General features: G+C 30.4%; 1 long non-coding RNA gene across 1 annotated transcript; it reads left to right on the plus strand.

Annotated features, from left to right (window-relative positions):
- Positions 1 to 4,068: 4,068 nt before the first annotated feature.
- LOC105116604 (uncharacterized) lies at positions 4,069 to 6,163 on the plus strand. Its single transcript, XR_840561.1, has 2 exons — positions 4,069 to 4,648; positions 5,897 to 6,163. It is a non-coding gene; the product is annotated as an uncharacterized LOC105116604 (long non-coding RNA).
- Positions 6,164 to 20,034: the final 13,871 nt, after the last annotated feature.

Here is a 20,034-nt window from a genome sequence, read left to right on the forward strand (position 1 = left end):
CAATCCTTATTATTTTACTCAACAATATATGTTTGGACAAAGACTTTCAAATACTCCAATCCTTCCATCATTTCTTATTAATATATCCTTTTTGTACCAAACTTGGCTTTCTCTTACAAGGCAAGGGAATGGTGCAACATTCCATGTCCTAAAAGTTAACAACTCAACATCCTTAAAAGTTGATCCGATTTACATAGTTAAGTAGGATAACTAATTGTTTCCTTAATTCATCAGTATTCCCATGAAAGTCCTTTTTTTAAAGTGAAAAGAACAACTTCGTTTTGAATTTGAGTAACAAGACTTAATAATATTAAGAGGAAAGGAAAAGGCTCCCTCTAAAATAGTTATATCACCACCTTCCTTTCAAAATCATGGTCGTTCTAAGCCATAAAAATGATCCTCTATAAATAAAACTCGGGAAAATAGCTCTTCATTTCAGATATCCAATCAACATAAGACAAGAAGTGAAAAAAAATGGTTTAAATCCCTTTCCTACTCCTTATTATCCTAAAAAGGTGGGAAATTCTTCTACTATGACACTTATTATAGATCATGATAACACTCCTCCTCATATTTATATCACCCTAGGTATAGTATTGGGGATAAGAATTTTGATCTTTCGCTTCCACTATCGTCTCTTAAAGAGGTGGTTGATTTTTCCACAGCTGTTTTTGGCTTTTGATAAAGGTCTTTCTCTTTCTTTCTTTTTTTCTAATGTATATTTTATACTTATCCAAGCTAATTCCAACCTTTTTTTTAAATCATTTCAGAGATTCAAGATTCAAATCTTCTAGTTAGGTTAGATAATATCTCTAAGGTGATTATAGCACTTCCAAAATCTTCTACCACACCTTTAGCTCCTTATGAGTGTTATTCTAACAACATTAATAGGGGGATTTTGGATTCAAATTATAGTGCCAATGAAACTAAAGATGATGGAAAATAAGAGGTAACTTCTAAGCTTTATAAACATGATATTATGTCTCAAATGCTTGTATTTGTTTCACAACCCAAGTCAATACCTTTTTTTTTTTTTTCATGTTTGGCCCTCCTATGCCTTTTTTTATGATATTATGAGTTCTATCATTTTAGTTGGATTATAAGAGTTTTTGAAATAAAGATCTAAAACATGCTTTACTTGATGGATTCTCCTTTCTCAGATATTGGTGAACCTCTAAATCATCCAAACTTATTGAAAACTTAAAGTAATTACATGTTGATCATATAGCTTTAATGGGTATAATGGAGATGTTTTTTTTAAGAATATGGATTCTTATTTGTTACTTTGTCAGGAAATTAGCCAAAGTATGAAAATCACTACTTATAGATATAATATATTCTTGTTTAAAGGTAAAAGTGATTTGTCACAACTTGAACTGCATGAGACCACCAATCAAATAAAATCAATAGATGAGAAGATTTCAAGACTGCTGATTGGTACTTAAAAGTGTATTTTTATCAAAAGCAAAAGAAATCTTAAGGAAACATTGCATGCATTCATTGAAAAGCAAAAGACTATCAATACTCAACTTGCTCAAAGCATGATAGATTTTAAAGATACTCTTGCAAAATTGACATCTGCACTTAGTTTTCAAGAGAAAGGTGAGTTTCCATCTCAACTACAATAAAATCTCAAGGGGCAATACAATGCAAGTACAAGTAGTTTTGGAAGCCAACACCTATCATATCAGTCACTACTCTTTGTAGTGGTAAGGTTATTAAAAAACTCACTCTTGAACCTTGTGAAAAAGATTATGAGTCATTCTTTGAGGATAAAGAACGGGTTGAATCTGAAAATTACAAAGAAAAGATTGATTCCCTGTCAGCACTTCCATTTCCTCATACCATGACCAAACAAAGAAAAGTCAATCACAACTCTGAAATCTTTAAAACTTTCAAACAGGTAAGGATCAATATACCTTTGCTGGATACTATTAAACAATTCTAGAAGTCCAAATGACCTCTCTCTTTTTTTTTAGAAAAACTAAGATAATTTCTCAGAACTTTCATATAGAGGTCTGGTTGAAATTATGACGTTATAAATGACGTTTTATTCAAACAAGAGAAGATAAGGATTATCACCAAGTCAAGAGTTAGCCACCCACTCATTAATTAGTCATCAAATCAATAGCTTTCAATTTTGTCCTATAAAGGAGGCATTTGTCATGTATTTAGACATCTTGGTGTCCAGATCAAAATCATGCTTTTACTTTTTCTCTTTGTATTTTTTGTATTGTTTATGTTTTGCTTTCATTAATATCTTGTTTATGCCTTTCCTTTCCTTTCCTTTACTTAGTTAACTTTTATCTTATTTATGTTCTTATTTTGTTTATTTATTTTTTTTTCTTTCATTATGTTCAGTTAAGTTTATTATGTCAAGGTGAAAAGGTTACACTAATGGTGTAAGAATAAATATAGTGTAAACTCATCATGGATCTTAATGTCTGATACTAACATGTTTTGTATTTGTTATTTTATTCACTCTTTAATACTTTACTTGATAAATGACTAATCTCGTTTTATATTGTATAACAATTGGTACAGCAAATGCTTGGCACTTTCATAGCACAAACTGTATGGTATAACCGACATATGTGCTATGAAAGAAACTTGATTTGTTGTTAACATAAATTATAATCATGAATGTCTGACAGTATTTATAAGTATTAGCAATAATCAAATAAAATAATCAATCTAATCATGTTAACAATTTGTAATCTAATTGGAACTTACTTTGTGTGTGATTTTCAATTGAATAATAAGAGTTTATACTATACTTGTTTAACATACCATTAGTGGATCCTCTAACCTTGATATTTGTTGTTATCATTGTTTAATCCTTACATTAATCTTCCATCTTAAAATTCTCTTCTTCTTCTTTTTCTTCTTCTTCTAGTATTACTACTACTACTACTACTACTACTACTATTGTTGTTGTTATTGTTGTTATATTGATATTATTTATAATTTATACAATTAACCTTCTTGTGGTTCGACCCCGGTCTTGTCAGGTTATTTAATACTTTGACACTCTTCAACTTGAGAGAAGACATCAATCTTTTGGTTGTATCACTCATGTATGGGCCTGCCTTTATAGACTCGTACGACTAGGCCTTTATTTTTATTTTTTATGCAATTGGGGCAGATCAATTTTTTTTTAAAAAAAAACAAATGATATGTTGCTTGCCAAGGCAAACGACATGTTGTCTGCTTTGTCTAGATTGTGACTACTATGGTGTTAGGAAAATTAAGGATCAAGTTTTTTTGATACAAAAACCTATTTTCAACTCATTTTGACCTAAAACATAGTAACAACCGTGAGTGACCTATCTATGGTCTAGAAAAACCCAAAAAACCGCCTAAATAAAAAATCAACCTGAGTTCAAATATATTGTTTTTACAAAATTTAAAGGTAAAAAAACACCTAAAATAAATTCTCCTCATTAAATGAAACCATTAGACACAAATATCATTAATTTTATAGTTTAAATCAGTATCAATAACATTTTTCTTTCACTACTACTTGAACTTGACGATCTCTTTTTCTCCTCTCTCAACCAAGGATTAAAAAATAATAAAAATAAAATTTTATACTAAAATTAAATTAAAAAATATTAAAATATTAAAATTATATAATTTATGTGATCTTTAAAGTTCAAGAATCAAAGTGCATTAACGAAACTTATATCACGTCATCCATATTTGAAATATTTTTTATTTCAATTTATTTTTTTAATTTATAAAAAATTAAAATCAATTAGATTTCAATTAAAACTAAATTACTAAAAAAAATTGAAAACCGAAAAAAAAGAAGCGTAACCCATCCTAAATAATATGTATAAGAATAAACAATGAATTCTTGTATAGTTAAAAGAACTTTCGCATTTTAAAATTACACGTAATATGGATAATCAAGTCTAGTGACATCCAGTCATATAAACAAGGGTGCCAACAAATCCTCACGTGTCAATCTTCGATTTGCTATAAAAATAAGGGTAGAAAGGTAACTTTAAAATCACACGCGATATTTATTATTAATAAACATAAAATTGCCGAAAAAGTAAAAACAAAAGAAGCAGAGGGGAAAAAAACGTACGGCATTGGCGAACCTTCTTCCTTCTAGATTCCTTTCCTTCTCCAATCCAATCCAGGGGAAGCCCTCCTCACGCACACTCTCACATGATATTCTTCAATTTCTTTCCTCTTCCCCTAGATAAAACAAACACATATTTATCATTATGCATACACATTCATTGAATTTGAAGATTTTATTTTAGTTTGATCTTCAGATCTATGTAAAGAAGAGATTGCTTTTGAGTTTGGTTGAGAAGACACTGGAGGCAGCGGTTCATCGATCTTTTCCTGAAGACTTTTTTGTTTTACACGAAAAACACGAACCGATCGATAAACCTCTGCATCCAGTGCTTCCCTTACTCCACTTTTTTTTTTCTTTTAATTTTTTTCTCTTTCTAAACAAAACAAAACAGTTTGTTTTAGAAAATTGTATTGTTTGCTAGCATCGTAAAATCATAATTTTATATATATATATATATATATAATTTAGATTTGTGAGAGGCTGGTTAGTTACAGGGAAAGCAAATGCAACAAAGCCTTATCGTTTTCCAGTCGCGGCCTTGACCCGCAGACGGTATTTTTTATTTCTTCCATCGTTAATTTAATTATCTTGCTTACACTGCGACTTGATTTGATTTTGATGTTGACTTTGCTGTTGCACTCTTTACCTCGGTGGAAAAAATAGTACAAAGAATGAATTTTATGATGTATGTATTTGTTTTATTATTATTTCTTTGAAGATTTTGTTGTTTTACAGTAACGATGCAAGTTTTCCAGGAAATGATGTTAAGAGTTTGTTTGGCATGATTTTTTATTCGGATTATAATTTAGGATTATTTTTATATATAATTTTTTTATATAAAAATGAGTTATAATATTTTAATTTAAAACATATTTGATAAAAATAAATCAAAGCAAACTTTTTGTGAAAAATAATATATTATATTATAAATTATAAGCTAAAAAATTTGACTAAGTTGAATAATAAACTTTTAATTTAAATAAAAATTATTTTTAACCAAATATGTTTATAACTTTTCTTTGAAAAAAAAATTAAAAAAAAAAACTGAACTTCCGTTATACTACACATTACCGTTATAAAAAAACTAGCTTCTAGTTGCTCTATGAATTTTATTTTGTTAAATTAGCAAAACTGATATGAGTTATCTAATATAGCTTGGAAGAAATTAATAATGATGGTGTATACACTCACTTGATTAATGTTAAATTGTACATAATTTAAATTCATCTCTGCTGGACTTTCTCAGTGAATTGGCTGGTTAAAGCTTATTTTGAAGTTAATGTTACCTGTCTCTAGATTGTGGGATTGTGGGATTGATGCTCCTATTTTATGTTTGTTTTAATTTTTTTTTTTATTAACGTGGATGTCTGGGTTAGCTTACGCGCACCATGACTAATCCCACGGCTCACTGAATATCCTACAAGTCCAGTGAGTAGGTAAGGTATTGCGGGGGTGACAGACATATCACACAGAGAGACCACACAAAGAGAACTTAGTAGAGACACAAAAAAAATAACTCTTCAACCCCATTCTTACTATAACTCGAATTAAAATTCAAAAAAAAAAGAGCTGCTCCAATAATCACTGAGCCACAATCCCGTTGATCAATCTTTCGTTTTTTATTTTGCCTTGTCATGTTTAAAGCAATTATCTTCACTGTTTTTATTGATGCTGGTTTTTTTTTTTTTCTTTTTCATTGTTATTACTTAGCTATTAATTCAGAGGAGAATGGTTACTCTGGCTTTCATTATTTTTGCCCTAATTCTGGAAATTGTTAGTTTTGGGGTTCAGTTCCTAAAGGTCTAGTGTCTTTCAAAATAGTTTGTGCTCGGGCAGTTCTATTTCCACGCGCAAGGGGCTAGGTGGGGTCATTTTATGTTATCCTATAGATGGTAGTCGAAAAAATAGAGGATTAAAATTTCTGTGGAGAATGTACTCACCATTTTGACTTATTTTCTGTAAATCACTGGCTTTTATTTTTTGGTGACTTGTGGTCCCACGGGTATTTTTTATTATTTCGCAGGAAAGCAATTCTGTCATCAGTAGCCTTTCTGGTGTACTTTTCCTGTAGTATGTTTGGCTAGTTGATATTAAGTCTCCGTTTGGCGTTTGTTGGATGTTGTATTTGTGGTTTAGAAAAGATAGATTAAAAAAATATTTTTATGTCTAATTAAAATTATTATGAAATAAATTTTTATATGTAAAATAAATAAAAATAAGTTTCTATTAATAAAACATAAAAAAATAAAGTTTTGAAATACAATCAATCGGTTTTTTCTCTTGAATAAAAAGTAGAAACTAAAGAAATTTAATTTTTTTTTAATTTTTTTTTCAAATTGTTTCTTGCTAGAAAAAAAATAAATTAATATTTTTTATATATTTTCTAAAGATTTTGATATTTTAATTTTAAAAATAAAAAAATTCAAAAAATTGTTATTTTAATATTGAAATCACTAATTACAGGCTGAAAGGTAAAGCATCCTGATCTATGGTTATGCCAGCTGTTCATGTCTTTTGTATAGATGTGGAAAATGTTCATATCTCAACTCTTTTCTTAGGCACAATCACCCATCACCATTGATTGGAGAATTGAAAACTGGCTAGATTTAGTCCCGAAAATTGATAGTGTATTTTGCTTAGGTTTTCTGATTCTAGAAATGGCATCTGATGGAAGAAGTAATGGGAGTTACTAGTCCTGAGTATTGATTTAAATGATATGGTTTCAACCAAAAAACCAGCTAAACTATTTTTCATTCTGCTAATTTTGAATCGTGCTGAACGAAAAAACTAAATTAATTGGTTCAGTGTAGTTTTATATTCATTAAAATTGATTACATCCTATTTGAATTAATAAATCTTTAATTGGGCTCTTTTTGAAAGGTTTTGATTTAATGAGTTTTTTGTTTATAATGATTTATTTTTATTTGACCAGCTTTGGTTGGGTCTTAAAATTCGGATTTTATAATTTGAAATTAAATCAAATTATTTTTTTAATCTTTTAACAAAAGTTATTCAACAATTTTGAAAACTATTTGGTTCATTAATTTTAGGATAATTTTTATAGATATTTCAAATAATTTAATTAATTTGTTCACCTCTAAAAATTATTTAAGTATTAATTATGCATGGTTATAAGACTCAGATCAATTTATTATGACCCATTTTAAAACTTGTTTCATAGGATAGTGAATCAATTTGTAAGCATTAACTTGCATCTATTATTTTTTTTATTATTATTTTTGTTTAAAACCATTGTTTTGGACAAATTGTTAAAAATAATTAAAGTGATCATATTTTGAACAACAATAATGTTTTTTTATTATTAAGTTTTATTTGAGTTTGGCTAGATTAACTTTTTATGTTGTTTAATATTATATTTATCATGAGTTAGGTTCTAGTTTTGATACTAAAAAAGTGATTAAAAATGTGATTAGCAATGATTTTTAAAAAAATTTGATTTATTTTGTTTACAATTATTTATTATGTTTTTTTTATTGTTTAGATTTGTTGATATAAAAAATAAATTTAAAAAATAAAAAATTATTATTTAGATGCCTTTTCAATTTGAAAATATTTTAAAAAACAATTAAAACAAAAAAATATTTTTAAAAAATAATTAGTAAATAAATATTAAATTATATGTCACCTTCTTTTTTTTCTTTTTTTTTCCCCTTAGCACGTAGTGGAAAAGTTGTTGCTTGTTCCTTTCCTTGGTAAAGGGAGAAAAAGGTATATTTGAAAGAAGTTTCCAAGTGGGGAGACGTCATTGCTGCCTGAAAGCAAAGGAAAAATTCAGTCATGGAGTACCAAGTTGGTAGAGAATCTGCTAAAATGATGTGTACTTGTGGAATCTGGTATCAAATTCCTTGTACAAAACTAGAATGGAAATCAATTCTAGAATACTAATGATTCTATGATCTGCAAGGTGGACCAACCAAAGAAAAAATCATGGTAACGGGAGCATAACCATCAACTCAAAAGAAAGGAAAGAATCCTGGGAGCTGGAAGCTGGAAGCTTAAGCAAGCTAAGGATATTCTGAAGTTTTGTTGCTTATTCTGATATATTGGTCTAAAAATCTGAAAGTGGATTTTTTTTAATACAATTAATTCCCTTACCTCTTACTGTCAATTCCATTTTTAGTTACTCGGTTTGACTGGTATAAAAGAATTCTCATGCCCCTTTCATTTCATGGTCCAAGTGGCTTCCTGCTCCATAACAGATACGATGCATTACCCAATTCTGTCAACCCACTAACGAAAACTTTGTTCCTGGTGCTTTTGTAATAATGATTCCTTCCCACAGTTTTCCTGAATGCTCCTGAAATGCTTCACAAAGGGTTGGGAATTCGTCCCCATCTTAATGTGTCATGCTTCACAAAACTTTGATTTTGGTTTTTTTATATAAGAATAGTTATATTCTTTATGAGTTTTAAATTTTTTGGTGGAAAAATTCATTTTTAATAAATGAACGCATTTTTTAATTTTTTATTCCAAAAAGAAAAAGAAACGTTGTTTCGGTTACTTAACACGCTCTTAATAATTCAAGCTTGAAGAAAAAAAATATAATAAAAATATTTCTGGAGTTAATTTTCTTACACTGATTTTTTTTTTTAAAAAAATATGGTGATAAACAAGGCACAGGGTACCCCATCCACATCTGGCGCGTTATGAAAATTTTTTAATCCTTTTGTCTTCTTTAAGATTTAATTAATTATTTTTTGTCTTGTTATCTAAAGATTTAACCGGAGTGGACCCAATCCTTCTTCTCCTCGCTCCGACTTTTTCACAGCTCCTCACGCTCGGAGCAGGGCGTCGCAGAATACGATTTTTCCTTCTCCGATTTATATTCATCTTGTTCAGTGTATCACCCATTTGTTGCCTGTTCTATTTGATCAGTAACTTTTACTTTTTAAAAACACAATACAAGCCCATGTTGAAATATTTTTTATTTTTTTATATAAGTTACTAAAAAAAAAATAATTGCTTCTAATAGTTAAGTTCGGTTGTCTGTCCTTATACTTTGGAAGGAATCTAAAAGGCTCCTAAAAGGGTAGAATGAATATAATTAAAATTTCATGATTTCGTGAAGCTCACCACTGAAGCTAAATGAATATAATTAAAATTTCATGATTTTGTGAAGCTCACCACTGAAGCTAATCTGTTTCATTTTACATAACATAACATAACGCTCACAAAAATCTAACTGAAATATACTTTTACCATAACAATTATTTTTACTTAAATATACTCGTTCTTTTCTCAATTATATACCATAATCTCGTATGACACAACTTGATTACGTTTGAATATAAAAAGAAAGACGAGAAAAGTACATCTACAATCAATATAATAAACTAGTGCATGTGCATCTTCTCGATCTCACAACTTCATTTTTATGATTGTTTGTTTTTGTATTTTAAAAATATTTTTAAAAAATTTAAATATTTTTATTTTTTTATTAATTTTAAATTAATATATTTTTAGTATTTTCAAATCATTTTGATGTGTTGATGTCAAAAATAATTTTTAAAAAATAAAAAAACATTGTTGACATGCATTTTTACACAAAAAATTATTTAAAAAGCAATAGTAACCACACTTCCAAACAAGCTCTTAGTAGATAACTTGTAACCCCTTCTTATCAAAAACATGAACGTATCTAAGTGTCCTCACTGTTCCATCATGCATTATGATTTAACTTGTCTCAATTCTAGAAATCTTGAGATAGAGTGACCACCTAGTGATAAAAAAAACCTCTATTAAGAGACTAATATGTGAAGAACCGACTTTTATTAAGTAATGTGAAATGAACAATATTATAGTATATATGTTTTATTGTCAATTATAGTTGGTTATATATAATAGTAATTTTGTTCTTGCGAAATATATTTATAATTAATAAAGATTTTTTTAATTTTTAATGATCATTTATTATTTATTAATAAAGCTAATGTTTTATTAATGAATTTAAGGTAAAGATAAAGTCATCAAAGTAAAAATATTTTGTAAAAAAATTATTAATTTTTTATAATTATTAGATTCTTATTATATTAAAGTAATGCTCCTAAATGTTCTTGTTTAATGCACCATAAAGACTAAAAATTAACTTGGGTTATTGAGATTATTACATATTAACATATTATATTTTTTTCTTTAAAGAAGTATGTGTTCTCATAATCTAATATATTAGGAATACTTAGAACTAATGTCTTGTTAGATGACATGTATACTAAACTAATTTTCATGAAAATTCTATATGGAGAGATCATATGTGTACATGAAAAAGTTTACGTGAAAGTTGTATAAGTGATCTTCAAATTTGAGATCACTAAGTTATCTTATAGAGGAAATATTATTCTATAATCATGATTATTTATTTTCCTAATTAAAGGTAACAAATGAGCAGACATTGAGTATAACATGAGTTATATAAAAGTATTTCAGTGATCAAAAGATGATTCATCATTCTTGTTGCAGTTGACATCATGGAAAAATTTTTTTAGAAAAAAAGGTTCTTTTATGTTTAGAAAATGGGGTAAAAATAAAAAGATAAGTCACCACCTAGTATTATAATTACAAGAAAATCCTAATTGGCCAACAGAGAACATAGAGTTACGGTAAGGGATTGATTATTCTAGAGGAAAGATACTATCATCATGAAGCATTATACCCAAGGTAAGCTGTAACGACTCGGCTTTTTCAAGGCTAAAATTGCTGGAATTTTTTTTAAAAATCTTTCAGTTTCTGGATTTTTTCACCATACCATTCTTTAAATTTATCATTGCATTATGTTCATTAACAAGGCATAATTTATGTAGGATAATGTAAATCAACATTTCCATAGAATGAATTCTCAATTCACATGCCTATAATATTATATTTCCATACTTATAGTTTGCAAAGTATTAAAGAGTGAATAAGATAACAAATACAAAATATGTTAACATCAAACATTAAAATCTATATTGAGTTTACACTATACTTATTGTTGCATCATTCGTGTAACCTTTTCACCTTGACATAATAAACTTAGCTAAATATAATGAAAGAGAAACATAAATAAACAAAATAAGAACATAAATAAGATAAAAGTTAACTAAGTAAAGTAAAGGAAATAAAAGGCATAAACAAGATATTACTGAAAGCAAAACTTAAGCATTACAATAAAGAGAAAGCAGGAGCATGATCTTGATCTGAAAACCAAGATGCCTAAATGAATGCCAAATACCTCCTTTTATAGGTCAAAATTTAGAACTATTGAATTGATGACTAATTATTGAGTGGGTGGCCACATCTTGATTTGGTGACAATCCTTATCTTTTTGTCTAAATAAAACATCATTGATAATATCAGAATTTGAACTAGACTTCCACTTGATTCTAGAAAATTGTCTCAGCTTTCTAGAAAAAAAAAATTGAGGTCATTTGGATTTCTAGAACTCGAGATATGGGTTGAAAAGTGTTTAGGCTATAAGACAAATTCAGGCTTCTATGTTGTTGCTAAAATTTGAACTTCCAAGCACCAAAATTGAGTTTTGACTTCCACATGAAAGTTTTACACTTATATTTTAGCTTTCTATCCATATAAAATAGACCTAAATATGAGATTTACAGCTTTAGATATGACCCAATTATCGAACATTGTTCTAGTTTGGACTACACTTACATCTCTTTTCTAAGTTTGACCCTCTCTTTATCCTTTCAATTTTAATACTTCAACTTATCTATCAATCCTTTTATTTATGAGATGTGATAGGCCTGCATTTAGGATGGATATTTACCATAAATTAAAGGTATCTTATGGTACTATACTTGTTATTATAAAACATGATTTAGTTAAGGAGTTATTGATACTTCAAGTGCAAAATGATGATATAAAATCTTGATAAAAACACACTTTTAAGTACTAATTAGGTGCCATTAGTCGTAGCTACTCATCTGTTTATCTTGGTCATCCACTTTGGATGCTATTAGCTGAAGCTAGTCATTTATTCATCTTGATTATCCATTTAGAATGCCATTAGCTAAAGCTAGTCATTTACTCATTCTACTCATTGACACAACCAAAAGATTGATGTATTCTTTCAAGTGTAGGAGTGTCGAAGTAATAAATAACCTAGCAAGATCGGAGTCGAATAGTAGGGAGGTTAATTGTATAAATTATAAACAACAATAATACAACAACAACAATAATAATAACAGTAGTAGTAGTAATAGTAATAGTAATAGTAATAGTAATAAAGAAGAAGAAGTTGATGAGAACTTTAAGATGTAAGGATCAATGTAAGGATCAAACAATGAAAAAAACAAATGTCAAGGTTAGAAGATCCATTAATGGTATTTCAAACAAGTATAGTATAAACTTTTTTTATTACTTAATTGGAAACCATACATAAAAGAGGTTTCAATTGGATTATAAGTTATTAACATGATTACATTAGTTATCTTATTTGAATAATGCTAATACTTGTAAATATTGTTAGGTATTTATGATTATAACTTATGTTAACAACAAATTAAGTTCCTTTCATAGCACAAGTGTCGGTTATACCATACGGTTAGGTTATGAAAGTGTCAAGTATTTGTTGTACTAAGTGTTATACAACACAAATCTAGACTAAACATTTAACATGTAAAGTATTGAAAGTGAACAAGATAACGAATACAAAACATGTTAGTATCAAACATTAAAGTTCATATTGAGTTTACACTATGCTTATTCTTACATTATTCATGTAACTTTTTCACCTTGACATACTAAACTTAACTAAACTTAATAAAAGAGAGAAACATAAATAAACAAGATAAGAACATAAATAAGATAAAAGTTAACTAAGTAAATGAAAGGAAATAAAAGGCATAAACAAGATATTAATGAAAGCAAAACTTAAGCATTACAATAAAGAGAAAGCAAGAGCATGATCTTGATTTGAAAACTAAGATGCTGAAATGCATGACAAATGCCTCCTTTTATAGGCTAAAATTTGAAACTATTGATTTGATGACTAATTGTTGAGTGGGTGGCCACATCCTGACTTGGTGACAATCCTTATCTTCTTGTATGAACAAAACATCATTGATAACGTTAGAATTTGAACCAACCTTACTCATGAAAGTTTTAGGAAATTGTCTCAGCTTTCCAAGAAAAAATATTGAGGTCATTTGGACTTCTAGAACTCGAGATATGGGCTGAACATTGAACAGTTTCTAGACTGCATGACAGATTCGGACTTTTACGTTGTTGTAAGATTTGGACTACCAAACAGCAGAATCAAGTCTTGCCTTCCTTTTAGTCCTATATCTTAACTTTCCATCCATATAAAGCAGACCTAAATCTAAGTTCTATAGCTCCAATTATGTTTCAATTACCGAACAATGTTCTAGTTTGGACTAAAACAACATCTCATTTTTAAGCTTCACCCTCTCTTTGTCCTTTAAATTTCAGTACTTCAATTCATCAACCAATCCTTTTATTTATATGATAGGCCTGTATTTAGGATGAACATTTACCATAAATTAAAGGTATCTTATGGTATCAAACTTGTTATTATAAAACATGATTTAGTTAAAAGAGTTATTGATACTTCAAGTGCAAAATAATGATATAAAACATTGATAAAATTGTACTTTTAAGTACTAATCTTAACTCATCACCACCACAAACACGACCATCATCATCATCATCATCATCATTGACACGACTAAAAGATTGATGTCTTCTCCCAAGTGCAGGAGTATCGAAGTAATAAATAACCCGACAAGACCGGGGTAGAATCACAAAGAGGTTAATTGTACAAATTATAAACGACAATAGTACACCAACAATAATAATAACAACAACAATAATAATAATAGTAATAACAATAATAACAACAATGAATATAACAATAATAATAATAATAATAGTAATAGTAATAGTAATAGTAGTAATAATAATAATAATAATAATAATAAAGAAAGAGAAGAAGAAGATGATGATGAGAACTTGGAGATGGAAAATTAATGTAAGAATTAAACAATAATAATAACAAATGTCAAGGTTAGAGGTTTCACTAATGGGATGCCAAACAAGAATAGTATAAACTCTTATTATTCAATTGGAAACCACACACAAAGGAGGTTCCAATCAGATTATATATTGTTAACATGATTACATTAGTCATCTTATTCAATTAAAGCTAATACTTGTAAATCTCGTCAAGCATTCATGATTATAACTTATGTTAACAACAAATCAAGTTCCTTTCATAGCTCAGGTGTCGGTTATACCATACATTATGGGCTATGAAAGTGCCAAGCATTTGTTGTACCAAGTGTTATACAACATAAATCAAGATTAATCATTTAACAAGCAAAGTATTAAAGAGTGAACAAGATAACAAATATAAAACATGTTAGTATCAAACATTAAAGTCCATATTAAGTTTACATTATACTTATTCTTACACCATTAGTGTAACCTTTTCACCTTGACATAACTAACTTAGCTAGACATAATGAAAGAAAGCAAAATAGATAAACAAAATAAGAACATAAAAGCTAACTAAGTAAAGGAAAGGAAATGAAAGGCATAAACTTAATATTAATGAAAACAAAGCATAAAAAATACAAAGAGAGAAAGGAAGAGAATGATCTTGATCTGGAAACCAAGATGCCTAAATGCATGGCAAATGCCTCCTTTTATAGGCCAAAATTGAGAACTATTGATTTGATGACTAATTGATAAGTGGGTGGCCAACTTTTGACTTGGTGACAATCCTTATCTTCTCTTGTCTGCCCAAAACGTCATTGATAACGTCAAAACTGGAGCCAGTTGCAAACATGAAAGTTGTAGGCAATTGTCTCAGCTTTCTTGTGTAAAAAATTCAGCTCATTTGGACTTCTAGAACTCCAGATATGGCCAAAATACCGAACAGTGCTCGGGCTGGAAGACAGATTCGGGCTTCTTTGTTGTTTCTACAATTTGGACTTGATAATGGCCTTTTTAGATCTTGGGCTCCATATGAAAGTTGTAGGCCTATGTCTTACCTTTCCATCCATATAAATTGGACCTAAATCTGAGATATATAGCTCTAGATATGACCCAATTACCGAACAGTGTTCCGGTTTGGATTGCACCGACATCTCTTCATATAAGGAGGAGAGAGAAGGTAACCCTAGCTCTTCCCAAAGTTGTTTGCAGCTTATGTCCAGCTGCATGTTACTCTTTCCTTTCTCCTTCCCAACAGAAACCTAAGCCTTGTGAACGTGTGAGGGAGAGAGAGGAGATCTTGAGAGAAGATCGAACAGCTGCCTAAAGAGAAAGGAAAAAAGGGGCCAAAAAACGTGAGAGGAAGAAGAAGGAAGAGAACCAGTGGGAGAGGAGGAAGAACACTGTCAAACCTTCCTCAAACCTAGCTACATTTGAAAGGTATGGGTCATGAAACTCCCTTCCTCTTCTCCTTAAGATCTAGAACCAGAAATGAAGAAGAAAAACCCTAAGAAAATTGACCTAGGACCTAAGCTAGCTATCAAGAAAACAAAAATTAACTAAGAGGACAAGGAAAGCAGAAATGAAATGAGGCCAATTTCAGAAAATCTAACAAAGAAAAATGAATAAAATAGAAACAAGAAATCATGGTAGAGGGCCGACTTTAACTATGGCGTTGGCCGGTGATAAGTACTTAAAAGTGCATTTTTATCATGGTTTTATATCATCATTTTGCACTTGAAGTATCAATAACTCCTTAACTAACATATGTTTTATAATAATGTATCTAATAATATAAACTACCTATAATTTATGGTAAATGTCTATTTTTACTGTAGGCCTATCACATAAATGAAAGGATTGATTGATGACTTGAAGAACTTAAATTGCAAGGATAAAGAGATGGTCAAACATAGAAAAGAGATGTCGTTGCAATCCAAACCGGAACACTATTCGGTAATTGGGTCATATCTAGAGCTATATATCTCAGATTTAGGTCCAATTTATATGTATGGAAAGGTAAGACATAGGCCTACAACTTTCATATGGAGCCCAAGATCTAAAAAGGCCATTATCAAGTCCAAATTGTAGCAACAACAAAGAAGCAGTTGATAAAAAAAAAACCATGATAAAAATGCAACGAATCTGTCTTCCAGCCCGAGCACTGTTCGGTATTTTGGCCATATCTGGAGTTCTAGAAGTCCAAATGAGCTGAAATTTTTACACAAGAAAGCTGAGATAATTGCCTACAACTTTCATGTTTGCTACTGGCTCCAATGTTGACGTTATTAGTGACGTTTTGGGCAGACAAGAGAAGATAAGGATTGTCACCAAGTCAAAAGTTGGCCACCCACTTATCAATTAGTCATCAAATCAATAGTTCCCAATTTTGGCCTATAAAAAATCATATGTTTAAGTGTGTGTGTGTAAATTAAGGTTTAAGAATACATGTTAAATAAGTATATGGGCAGAATTAAGTGGTAACAATACGAGAGTTTGTAAACCTGAATATTTCAGGAAGTATTATAATAGACCTTGTTAAGAATGATTACTAAGATGCGTCTCAAGAGTCACTTTAACAAAAGAACTCCTTTACTCTGCCATCCTAGTAACAACAATTATGCACATGCTTTATGAAATGAAAAACAATTTTTTTTTTATCAACTACTACCCTCTCCCCCCAACCAAAACGAGACATTGTCCTCAATGTTCTAAGGTAGAAAGATAGAGTATAGAAGATATCACCTGAAATAACGAACACTGACAAAACCTGAAACACACTAAAACAAAAATAAGAAATAACAAAACACAATAATAAAACCAAAAGACACAAGTTTTTACAAACAAAAAAAATTCAAATCGCAGTTGTGAATGTGGCTCACATCTTCCCTTGGTTTTACGTCCAAGAACAGCTTAAACGCCCTCAATGGGTCGGGGATAGGCTTCCCATCTAGTTTTCTTAAAAACTGGCAAACAGGGTCTTTTTTAGTCAGATTCCCAAGACTAAGTCAAGTATGTTCTTTATGAAAATGGGTTCATAAGTCATGAATTACACGATGCTTATCTCGACTATGATGAGACTTAAGAGTCAATAGAAGATTATCTAAAGACTCTCTGTGTTTTGAAATAAATCCCACCTTTTGACAATTTTCACAGTTTTTGCGGAATGCATCTGACTCCTTGAATATGATGGGCCAGTAAAATTCACTTTGTAAGATTTCTACAATCCTCTTTTTTGATGAGAAATGATCCCCACATGCCTTAGAGTAACAAAATTTAATGAAATTACTTACCTCATTGTCGAGAATGCATTTTTGAAATATTTGATCAGGACAATAATTGAATAAGTAAGGGTCATCCCAATAAAAATTTTGCTCGTTGCTCAAAAATTTTCTTTTGTCTTCAATACTCCAATGAGTTGGCAAAAATCCTGAAGCAAGAAAATTAATATTTTTAGCAAACCAAGGCATTGAATTAAGAGAAAGTAGAGATTCATCAGGAAAGTAATCATCGATTGCTGTGATGTCGGGTGTCGAATCTGTTGTCACTTTTGATAAAAGATCCACATCAACACTTTCGGTGCTTGTTTCATCCGTGATTTCTTCCTCAGAATAAACCATTTGCAAATCTTCAGTTTCATCCATCTCAATTTCATTGGAAGTGGTTGGAAATTGATCATGAATTAATTTTTCAGTAAAGTCCACTTCCTGTAAATCATTATCATCTCCAGGTTGCTTGCAAATGTTGAAAATATTCATCTCCAATATCATGTTTCCAAATGATAGCTTCATCAGTCCATTCCTACAATTAATCAATGCATTAGAAGTTGCAAGAAATGGACATCCTAAAATAACAGGAAATGAATTACATACTTCAACAGGTTGTGTGTCCAAGACAATAAAATCCATAGGATAAATGAATTTATCGACTTGTACTAACACATCTTCAATTATTCCTCTAGGCACTTTTATAGATCTATCGGCAAGTAAAAGAGTTATAGAAGTTGGTTTTAACTCACCTAGATTGAGACTCTGAAAAACTGAATATGGAAGTAAATTCACACTAGCACCAAGATCAAGTAAGGCTCTTTCAATTTTATGCTCTCCAATAAAGCAAGAAATTGTAGGACAACCAGGGTCTTTATATTTCAAAGCATTATTGTTTTGAAGAATAGCACTTACTTGTTCGGCTAGAAAGGCTTTCTTTTTCACATTCAGTTTCCTCTTCACAGTGCAGAGATCTTTCAAAAATTTAGCATAGGAAGGAACCTGTTTAATTGCATCCAGCAAAGGTATATTGATCCTTACCTGTTTGAAAATTTCATAAATTTCAGAATTGTGATTGACTTTCCTTTGTTTGGTCATGGCTTGAGGAAATGGAAGTGCTGGCGGTGAATCAGTCGTTTCTTTGCAATTTTCAGATTCATCCCCTTCCTTACCCTTAGAGATTGATTCATCATCTTTCTTATAAGGTTCAAGAGAGGGTTTTTCAATAACCTTACCACTACGCAGAGTAGTGACTGATTTGACTTGATCCATGTGTTGGCTTCCGGAACTACTTGCATTTGCATTGTATTGCCCTTTGGGATTTTGTTGTGTTTGAGATGGAAACTTACCTTTCTCTTGGAAACTGAGAGCAGATGTTAATTTAGCAAGAGTATCTTTAAAATCTGTCATGTTTTGAGCAAGTTGAGTATTGATTGTCTCTTGCCTTTCAATGAATGCATGCAATGTTTCCTCAAGATTTCTTCTAGGAGGTGGAGCATAAGGAGGTGCATATCCATGAGAATTTTGGAAATTATGGTGTGCTTGAAACGGTGGTTGTGAAGTTTGTGCATTGTTGTTCTCACTCTTCCAACTGAAATTTGGGTGATTCCTCCAACCAGGGTTGTATGTTTGGGAGTATGGGTTGTGGTTGGCCCTTTGAAAACTGTTTAAAGCATGGGCTTGTTGATGGAGACATTTTTTCAAAGAAGGCAAGGTTGGACAATCGTTGGTTGAGTGTTCATTTGTTTCACAGATTTGACACACAATGTTTTCAACAGATTTTAATTGACCACTCTTTTTTAATTCTAGTGCCTCGACTTTTCTAGCTAAAGATGCAAACTTGGCTTAAAGGTCATGATCTTCCCTAAGGTTGTACATACCTCCACTAGATGTATGAGGTTGAGTTTTACTCGGTGCCTCATATATACCCGCGGTGTCCCAATTTTGAGCATTTTCAGCTAACAATTCTAAGTACTCTATTGCTTCATCAGGGTCTTTATCTTCAAAAGTTCCATTGCACATCAATTCAACCATTTGCCTATCTTTAGGTGTTAACCCTTCATAGAAATGTGAAACCAATCTCCATGTTTCAAAACCATGATGAGGGCAAGTACTAAGCAAGTCTCGATACCTATCCCAACATTTGTAAAATGTTTCTCCTGGTTTTTGAGTGAAAGTGGTGATTTGTCTCTTGAAAGAGTTTGTTCTATGAGATGGGAAAAACTTCTTCAAAAACTGTTGTTGCATTTCATCCCAAGCACGAATGGATCCTGGTCTCAAATTTTGTAGCCATGTTTTAGCTTTATCTTTTAATGAACAAGGAAAAAGCTTTAATCTGATGGTGTTCATGCTACAATTTAAGTTATTATATGTGTTGCACACCTCCTCAAATTCCCTTAAATGCAAGTATGGATTTTCCAATTCTAAGTCATGAAAAGAAGGTAAAAGTTGAATAATACCTGGTTTAAAATTAAAATGAGATGCATCAGGAGGAAAAACTATGCATGATGGTGCACTTGTTCTTGTGGGATTCATGTGGTCTCTAAGTGTTCTAGCACGGTTATTCTCATTATTTTCATTATGAAGTGATTGATTATCTTCTTCAGCCATATTTTTTGAAAATGATGAGGATACCCTACAAAGTCTACCACTTGATGTACGTGACCACACTCTCATGCACGTGTAGGAATAAAATAAAAAGAA

This window comes from Populus euphratica, unplaced genomic scaffold (assembly GCF_000495115.2).
Source record: "Populus euphratica unplaced genomic scaffold, PopEup_1.0 scaffold992.1, whole genome shotgun sequence".
NCBI classification, from domain to species: Eukaryota; Viridiplantae; Streptophyta; class Magnoliopsida; order Malpighiales; family Salicaceae; genus Populus; species Populus euphratica.